The sequence below is a fragment of the Rosa chinensis genome, chromosome 1 (genome assembly GCF_002994745.2).
Source record: "Rosa chinensis cultivar Old Blush chromosome 1, RchiOBHm-V2, whole genome shotgun sequence".
NCBI classification, from domain to species: Eukaryota; Viridiplantae; Streptophyta; class Magnoliopsida; order Rosales; family Rosaceae; genus Rosa; species Rosa chinensis.
The window spans coordinates 51,003,168-51,013,366 of NC_037088.1; positions in this window are offsets into that span (position 1 = coordinate 51,003,168).

Below are 10,199 nucleotides of genomic sequence, written 5' to 3' on the forward strand. Positions count from 1 at the left end.
TTACTCCTTAGCTATTTTGGAGAGCATGTTTAGCTTTTTATCTATTTTAGCAGCTGCACCAGACTCTTAAGTGGCTCTCTATTATAACTTTTAGTTATCTCGCTTCTAAATATAGAGAGCGAGACGAGGCTCTTTATAATTTAAAATATTCATTTTAAGTTATTTTATGTAATTTATAAATACATTTAAACTATTTAATCTTAATTTAAAAAATAATATAAATTCAAAACTAGCTAAAATAGAGAGCATTGATGTAGACGTAATTCTAAAGTTGCTAGCTAAAATAACTTTTTAGTTATTTTAGCTAAAATTTGACTCAAAAATAAAAAGTTATTTTAGCTAAAATTTGACTCAAAAATGGCTAGCATTGCTAAAGATGCTCTTATAACCACAAGATGCAAAAAAAGATTCAGCATCGTGTTGGATTTGGCTATGAGGAGAGTATGAATTTACTTTAATTTCATAAAATCTGGACTCTATCTAATTTAATTGTCTTAACAACAGACACATCACTCTTTCACTAATTTTTTGTTTTTCATCTAAATCCTTGTTAATTTGTTGTAATGTTTAGAAAAGAATAATTGGAAATTTCTCATCATCAGTGTTTCTCCTCTGCTTCAGGTTCTTTCGTTTTACTTTCTTTTTATTTCTTATTGCGTTCATGGCTGCGCACTAACCAAAGAATGACTTCAGTAAATTTTTTGCAGTCCGATTCTTTCCAGCCCCATCATCAATCACATATTCATTAATTAAAATAACCAATCAAATTTGAAAATAAATTAATGTAATCTGGAGTTCCTTCTTCTTTTTTCTGAACAAAAAATATGGAGTTCCTTAAGTTTTTTAAAACCACACTAATAAACAAACTAATGTTACATTGTTCTTTTCGTGTCGATCTCATCCTTTTGTTTGCTTTTAGTCATGTTTGGTCTTGCAAGATTTTTTGTTATTGCTACATTGGCTATGCGTTTTGGTCAATGACTTCAGTCCTTTATTTATTTGGAATCTGCTTGCTTCATCCTCTCTATTTAATATTCTACCTTAAATTGTTTGGCCATGGGATCTCTTCGTCCTTGTGATGAATTATACTTCGTTGGAGTTGAAATCTGAGATCATGAGTATGTTGTAAAAATTTGTGTTTTTTCCTTTGTAAAATTGATTAAAATAGAAAATGAATTTGGTAAAATAAAAGAGAGAAAAGTTCAGATAAAAATAGATAGGCTAATAGATAATATATATATATATATATTTATATAGTGAAACCAAAGTGAGAAAACAAGCCTGGTATAGTGAAGCACGTCAAAAGACGCTGCCCTAAAGCCTTTGTAGCCTCCCTACGTACAGGTTCTGACGGTCTATAAGACTCCAAGATACGACCCCAATACAGGCAACCAAAGGTCCGCTATGAGCACGTTCACAGTCAGATAGAATCTCCAAGTCACAGAACTGTTGCCCAAAATAATAGTAAAATATGAAAGGTAGTAATCGAAGTGGCAGTATGCAAATGAGGAGTAGAGATAACCAATTTGTTGTTAACAACTTGGGGAACATTGTTGCCTTTTTTAGGCTCCAATTATCTCATGTAACCTCCATCATAACGCACACCATAAAATCAGAAAATTAAATCCCAAAATGAAACTCCTATAACCCCCAAGTAATTATAAGATTAAAAGCATAAGTTACAAATTGAAAATTAAAAATCAAATTAAATTAAATTAAAGATTTTAAAATCTTTTAAAATACCAAAAATCCCCCACAAAAGGTTTTAAAATCTTTAAAAGCAAAGAAAATAATATATATATATATATATATATATATATATATATATGCATAGGGGCAACATAATAGTATATGCAGTAGGTGTAGGTGTCTTCCGGGCTTGAACCTACACTTAGTGATAATAGTTTCCATATGACTATATGAGGAAACCTGAGTGACACAGTCTTGAACTGAGCCCCTTTGATCAAACTTCAACATATTACACACATAGTATTGGTTAAGACTTGGATGCGGGGTACCGCTATTTATGGCCATGCACTCAATCTTGATTCTCATGAGAGTTTTTAGAGAACAGCCCAATTCTCACGGTCGTGGCCTCATGACAACTCTTACTAGGTGAGCTCTCCAAGGGAGCATGTGACCTGCACCCCGCGGGAGATTGCCCGCCTCGAAACTCATTCAGGGATACTTTGAGTCATTTCCTAACGTCACATTATATAGCACTCATGTCATAGGGATGAGTGGAGAATATCTCAATATCTCATTTAGGATAGATATCTCCATCATATAAAATAGTGCTTAATGAGTCACACAGTATGCATTGTTTCTACCCATTGAACTTCCTTCATGGGATCTCCAATCATAGAAGTTGGGTTACCTCTCTAGTTGACTCCCTTGTGGGCTTAAGCCCATCCCCCTTGACAATTCTAGGACTCTGCTCCTAGAAAGACCCTTAGTCAAATGTTCTGCAATATTATTCTTTGACTTTACAAAGTCTAAAGTGACAATTCTCTTTCTAATTAGGCCCTTCATAGATTTATATCTCACATGTATATGTTTGTTCATCTTCTGGTTCGTCTGAGATTGCTTTAGCAAGTCTATCACTGCATTACAATCACAATGTACATGTATAGCAGATAAGGGTTTTTCCACTAAAGGTATTTCTGTCAACAAACTCTTAATCCACTCAGCCTCAGTACAAGTGACATCTAGAGCTACAAGTTCTGATTGTGTGGTGCTTCTAGTGATTATGGTTTGCTTATTTGATCCCCAAGAAATTGCTCCTCCCCCTAATAAGAATATGTAACCACTAGTAGACTTCACATCCTCATTATCTGTTATCCAATTTGCATCACTATAACCCTCTACCACATTAGGGAATCCCTTATAGCACAATGAGTAATTAAGTGTACCTCTAAGGTATTTAAAGACTCTCTCCAAAGCATTACAATGCTCCTTACTAGGGTTATGTGTATATTTACTTAGTCTCCCAACTACATAAGCAATATCTAGCCTAGTCTTATTGGCAATGTAAAGTAAAGAACCTATCATTTGAGAATACTTCAATTGTGAAAAAGGTTCTCCTTGATTTTTCTTCAAGTGGACGTTTCAGTCATAAGGTGTCGACACGGGTTTGACCTCAAAATAATTGAACTTCTTCAACATCTTTTCAATGTTGCCAGATTGACTCAAAAATATACCTTCAGAGGTTCTCTCAATTTTCATTCCTAAAATCACATGGGCTTTTCCCATGTCTTTCATGTCAAAGTTCCTGGATAGATATGATTTTACATTATTAACAATCTCCAAATTTGTCCCAAAGATCAATATATCATCAACATATAAAAATAAAATCACGTGTTCCCCATTTTCTACTTTGGAGTATAAACATTTGTCATGACTATTGATCTTAAAATCATAATCTAGGATCACTTTGTCAAACTTATTATGCCATTGTTTAGGAGCTTGCTTAAGGCCATATAAAGACTTAACTAACCTACACACCTTGTGCTCTTGGCCTTTAACTATAAATCCCTCAGGTTGCTACATGTAAATCTCTTCATCTAAATCTCCATTCAAAGATGTGGTCTTCACGTCCATTTGGTGAACGACTAGATTAGGTTCGGATGTTAAGGCTATTAAAGTCCTAATGGTGGTATTCCTAGTGACAGGTGAATAAGTGTCAAAGTAATCTAAGTCCTTCTTTTGTGTAAACCCCTTAGCCACTAGCATAGCCTTGTATTTGTCTATACTTCCATCAGGTTTTAATTTCTTTTTAAACACCCATTTGCAACCTATTGCTTTGCTTCTAGGAGGCAAATTTGTTAACATCCAAGTGTTGTTTTGGATAATAGATTGAAACTCATCACTTATTGCCTCTTTCTAAAAAGGTGCATCTATAGATGAAGTGGCTTCCTGATAAGTTGTGGGTTCTTCTTGTTAGCGTGAGTCATGGCACGATATTAGGAATTGAATATATTGTAATTGTATTGTAGTTAGTACTTACCTGTTCTGTGTGTGGTGGAGAATAGAGATGTAAGTCAATTGTATTATTATATCCCTCTTTATATACCTCCATATGTGAGAAGAATAGATATCAGAAAATTCATTCTCTATATCTCGTCTTATTTGACTTGGTATCAGAGCAAAGATCCGAGATGACTTAGTCTCTTATTTTCTACTTCTAATTTTCTTAGTTCGAGGAATTAATTCAAAAACCTCATTGTTAGGGTTATTGTTTTTCCTTAAATGGCGTTACTCTCCCGTCGTTATCTCTCATCGAAGAACGACCAGATCGTCTTCTTCTTGGACTTCAACGTCATCAGACCAGCCACCTCCATCGATCAGACCGACTTCGTCTCCAGACTAGACCGCCGTCGTCTTCCTTGTTCATACTCAATCACCTTTTCTCTGCAACAGATCCGACATCAGACCAGATTGTGGTCCATTCCCCGTCGCCCAGACCCGGCATCAGATCCGTCGTATCCTTCGTTGCTCCTCTAGTCCAGTCGCTCGTCTTCAACTCAAGACCGTCATCACTCATCTTGCCCAATCGGCTTTGTCTTTAGCTCGAGACCGCCGCCGCTATCTCTCATCAACCCAGATCGGAGTCATCCTCTCTTGATCCAGCCTGGGGTCATTCTTGGTCACCAACCCAAAATCGTTCTTCCCCCTTGATTACCAGACCGGCGTTAACTTTCTCTATCCAAATCGGCGTCGGTTTTCTGTAGTCAATGCGACCCTACCCAAGCTACAAGGCGACCCATGCAACAAGTCAACTCGACCCGTGCAACAGGTTCCAAAAAAAAAAAAAGAAGAGAAAAATCTGCACGCTCTATTATTATTCTTTTTAAGTCTTCTGTCTGTTTTCCGCTGCATATTTGTGTGTGATTCTGCTACTATATTGTTGCAATGGGTGGTGATGATAGTGAAGGTCAAAGTTCTAAGATCAATGAGGTCTAAAAGATTGATGTTTCTGTTCGAAGTACAGATGGTGGTTCTTTTGGGGGTCCAAAACTCAACGGTACCAATTTTTGCATATGGAAGAAGATTATGTATGTCCATCTTCGGGGCATACACAAGATGGGGCATGTGATTGGAATAACCAATGATGGATCTATGATGGCTCTCTTATTCAAAGCCATGACTGAAGATGTGCTACAGTTGGTGGAAGAGTGTGAGACTGCTGAAACAATATGGAAAATGTTGGGGGATTTGTATACCAACGAGTATGATTTTATACAGGTTTATGAATTGATGTGTAAAGCTGCTAGTATGCAACAGAATGGGCAACCAGTAGCTGTGTATTTCACCAAGCTGAAGAATGTATGGGCTGAAATTGATCAGAAGCGTCATTGCAAGATCAAGAATTAGGAAGATCTTGTGTGGTACCAGAAGGAGAAGGAGCTAGAAAGGGTTCATGTGTTCGTGAGAGGACCTGATGAGAAGCATAGCAGTGCCAAGGGAGAATTGCTTAGAATGACAGACCCTCCTAGTTTGAACACAGATTTTACATACATCAGTAATGATGAGTCTCAGCAGGAAAGTGTCAAACATGCACAAGTTGAAGTATGTAGCCTAGCCATTCAGGCCAAGTAATCGGCACCTTTCCTTCGGCAGCAGAGTTCAGCCCCACTTCATCAGCAAGGTTTCCCACAAGGCTTCACCAACCGCCCTCGTCCTCAATGTTCTTATTGCAACGACCTTGGACATGTTCGGGAGACTTGTTGGAAGTTGAACCCACACCTTAAACCTAAAAAGCAAGGTTATCGTCCTAAGGCGAAAGCAGCTACTGTTCAGTTAGTCCAAGAACCAGATTTCTATGGAGTGGCTGGCCAAGATCATCATACAGCAGGTGGAGCTACTCCTATAGCCTCTATAGCTGGTCGAGGTAAAATTGGTATGGCTTTAAAGGTTTCTAACTTTGTTGGTTCTGATACATGGATTATTGATTCTGGTGCCTCTGATCATATGACTTATGACAAATCACATTTTACTGAATTGTCTTCCCCACCAGTGTCTTATGTAACCAATGCCAATGGTGAGGCCTTTCCTGTGTTAGGGTTAGGGTCAGTTCATATTACTCCCACCTTAGAACTTCATAATGTGTTATATGTGCCCGACTTGTCTCACCATTTGATATCTATTCCCCAGTTGAATACTGAGTCTAAATGCTCCGTAACCTTTTATCCTATGTATGTGATTTTTCAGGATCTTCTCACCAGGGAGATAATTGGTCGAGGGTATTTAAGGGGCAGGTTGTTCCATCTGGATCAGACATACGCAAGAGAGAAACCAGGAGCACAGTTCCGCGCCGATTTGACTTCGAGTTCTGATAAGCTAAGTGAAATTTGGTTTTGGCATCGCCATTTAGGGCATCCCTCTTTTAGTCTTATGAGAAAAACCATGCCTACTTTATTCATTGGTGTGGATGAGTCTATTTTACATTGTGAAACATGTGTTTTGGCAAAGAGTCATCGTGCTACTTATTCTCCTAGTATTTCTAATAAAAGTGTTACTCCTTTTGAGTTGATTCATTCTAATGTTTGGGGACCTTCTAGAGAACCCACTGTATCGGGTATGAGATACTTTGTGTTGTTTATTGATGATTGTACGAGATTGTCATGGGTTGCTCTTCTTAAAACCAAAGATGAAGTATTTCCAGCTTTTCAAACCTTTCGCACTCTTGTTCAAACACAATACCATAGCACCATTAAAGTCCTTCGTTCTGACAATGGGGGAGAATATGTTAATCATGTTTTCCAAGTTTTTCAAAACCCATGGGATTGTTCACCAAACTACATGTCCACAAACACCAGAACAAAATGGAGTGTCTGAAAGGAAAAACCGTCATTTACTTGATATGGCTCGTGCCCTTCTCTTTAGTGCTCATATGCCTAAGTATCTTTGGGGCGATGTTGTACATGCTTCCTCCCATCTTATCAATCGCCTTCCATCCAGTGTCCTTCAGGGAAAAATTCCATTTGAGGTTCTTGCATCTCATGTCTCCTTACCTTCATTTCATAATCTTCCAGCTCATGTCTTTGGTTGTGTTGCTTTTGTCCATGTCCCTAAGAACCAAAGGTCTAAGTTGGATGCCCGAGCACTTAAGTGTGTATTTGTTGGTTACGGAGGCTATCAGAAAGGGTAAAAATGTTATCATCCACCTACCAGAAAGTACTATGTCACTATAGATGTTACTTTCTTTGAGGACATGAGTTTTTTTTCCTCTTTGAATACAGCTCTTCAGGGGGAGAATTCATATTCTGAAGAGCTGTATCATGGAGAGGGGGAGGAATCAGAGGGAGGAGTGGAAGTCACACAGGCAAGGAGTATTTTGACGAATCCAGTTGAGACCATTAGCTCGTCTCTTCCAGCGGCAGAAGCTCCAGACATCCAGATACCAGTTTCAATCACTGAACATGAGGTTGAAGATACAACTACCCCTCCTGCCATCGCTTCTACCCCTCAACCACAGCTTCATGGTACTAAAGATCACTCATTTGAGGTATGTCCATCCACTGGTACTAGTAGTAGTGAGTCTAATATTTGGCAATATGTGTTACCAAATAGGACCACTTGAGGTCAATCTGTTAAAAGATATGAACCTACTCTTACTGCCAAATCAAAATACCCAGTAGCCAACTATATGTCCACTAGGAGCTTGTCTAAGTCATATGAATCATTTGTGAATCAAATATCTGCTGTATCAGTACCTAACAAAGTGCAGATGCGTTGGGGGATCCAAAGTGGAGGAAGAGATGGAGGCGTTGCAGAAGAACAATACTTGGCATCTTATGCCTCCACCACAAGGCAAGAAGGTTGTAGGTTGTCGTTGGGTGTTTACCGTGAAGCATAATGCAGATGGATCAGTGAATCAATACAAAGCACGCCTTGTAGCAAAGGGGTTTACTCAGACGTATGGTATAGACTACGATGAAACATTTGCTCCTGTTGCCAAGATGAACACTTTTTGGGTTCTACACTCGTTCGCTACTAGTTTAAACTGGTCACTCCGACAGTTTGATGTCAAGAATGCATTTCTTCATGGAGAGTTAGCTGAGGAAGTGTATATGAGCCTTCCACCTGGGTATGTAGTTGCTTCTCCTGGTAATTTTGTATGCAAATTGAGAAAGTCTCTGTATGGTCTCAAACAGTCACCTCGTGCTTGGTTTGAGAGATTTTCACAGTTCATGTGGAAGGTTGGTTACAGACAGAGCAACTCAGACCATACCTTGTTCCTCAAGCATCAACAAGGGAAGGTAACAGCTCTAATTATTTATGTGGATGATATGGTAATCACTGGCAATGATACTGTTGAGATGGATAGACTGCAAAGACAGCTAGCCTCTGAATTTGAGATGAAGGACTTGGGTGAACTTAAGTACTTCTTAGGAATTGAGGTAGCCAGGGGGAGAGAAGGAATCTATATGTGCCAGAGGAAGTACGTTCTTGACTTGCTGACAGAGATAGGTTTGTTGGATTGCAGACCTGTTGATACTCCTATTGAGCAGAACCATTGTTTAGCTGAGTATCTAGATCAGGTACCTACAAATCGAGCTCGCTATCAGAGGTTGGTTGGGAGCTTGATTTATTTGGCTCATACTAGACTAGATGCTGCATATGTAGTGAGTGTGGTGAGTCATTTCATGCATAACCAAAGTGAGAGTCACATGGATGCTGTTATGAGAATTTTGAAGTACCTAAAGTCTGCTCCAGGAAGGGGAGTACTGTTTTCTAAATACAACAACATTCTTGAGGTTTGTGGCTTCACAGATGCCGATTGAGCTAGAAATATTACAGACAGGAGGTCGACATCAGGTTACTTTACCTTTATGGGAGGTAATCTGGTTACATGGAAGAGTAAGAAACAGAAGGTTGTGGCACGTTCTAGTGCTGAGGCCGAGTATAGAGGTATGGCTCACGGAGTATGTGAATTGCTGTGGTTGATAAATCTATTACGTGATCTGGGTTTCAAACTCAAAATACCATGCAGTTGTATTGTGACAATAAGGCAGCTATTGACATATCACAGAATCCAGTACAGCATGATCGTACTAAGTATGTGGAGGCTGATCCTCACTTTATAAATAGATGCCAAAATTATTAGTTTTCCTTTCGTTCCAACTGAAGAGCAACTTGCAGATATACTTACCAAGGGAGTTTCCAGGAAGGCGTTTTATGACTCACTAAGCAAGTTGGGCATGGTTGATGTGTATGCGCCAACTTGAGGGGGAGTGTTAGCGTGAGTCATGGCACGATATTAGGAATTGAATATATTGTAATTGTATTGCAGTTAGTACTTACCTGTCTGTGTGTGGTGGAGAATAGGGACGTAAGTCAATTGTATTATTGTATCCCTCTTTATATACCTCCATATGTGAGAAGAATAGATATCAGAAAATTCATTCTCTATATCTCATCTTATTTGACTTCTATTGAAAAGGTGTAGAAATCATCTCCAAATTTCTTTTCTACTCTAGCCCTTTTACTCCTTCTAGGATCTAAAGGTTCTGCATTTTCAATTGTAGTTGAGCTAGAAGGTTTGTCTTTAATTTGTACTTCCTTTGGAATTCGGATTTTGAAAGGAAAGATATCTTCAAAGAAAGTAGCATCTTCTAGATTCTATGACAGTGTTGTTTGCAACTTCCTTAACATCAAAGTTGAATATTAAGAACCTATTGGCGTTGCTATTTTTGGCATAACCTAGAAAGATGGTGTCTACGGTCTTGGGACCTATTTTCTTTCTCTTAGGATATGGTATAAGTACTTTTGTTAAACACCCCCACACTCTAAGGATTTTGAGATTAGGTAACCTTCCTTTCCATAATTCATAAGGTGTTTTCTCATCATACTTCAAGGTCACTCTATTTAGTATGATGCAAGCAGTCATCAATGCTTCCCCCCACAAATTTTCAGGTAGTCCACTACTAAGAAGCATGGAGTTAACCATATCCATTAATGTCCTATTCTTCCTCTCTGCTACACCATTGGATTGGGGTGAGTGGGGAGCGGTTACTTCATGTATGATTCCATGTTCCTCTCAAAAGGTATTAAAATCATTAGAGGTATACTCTCCACCTCTATCAAACCTAAGTCTTTTGATCTTTTTCTCTAATTGGTTTTCGACTTCACTCTAATATACCTTGAACTTATCAAACACCTCATTTTTGTTTTGATAAGAAAGATATAACAATATT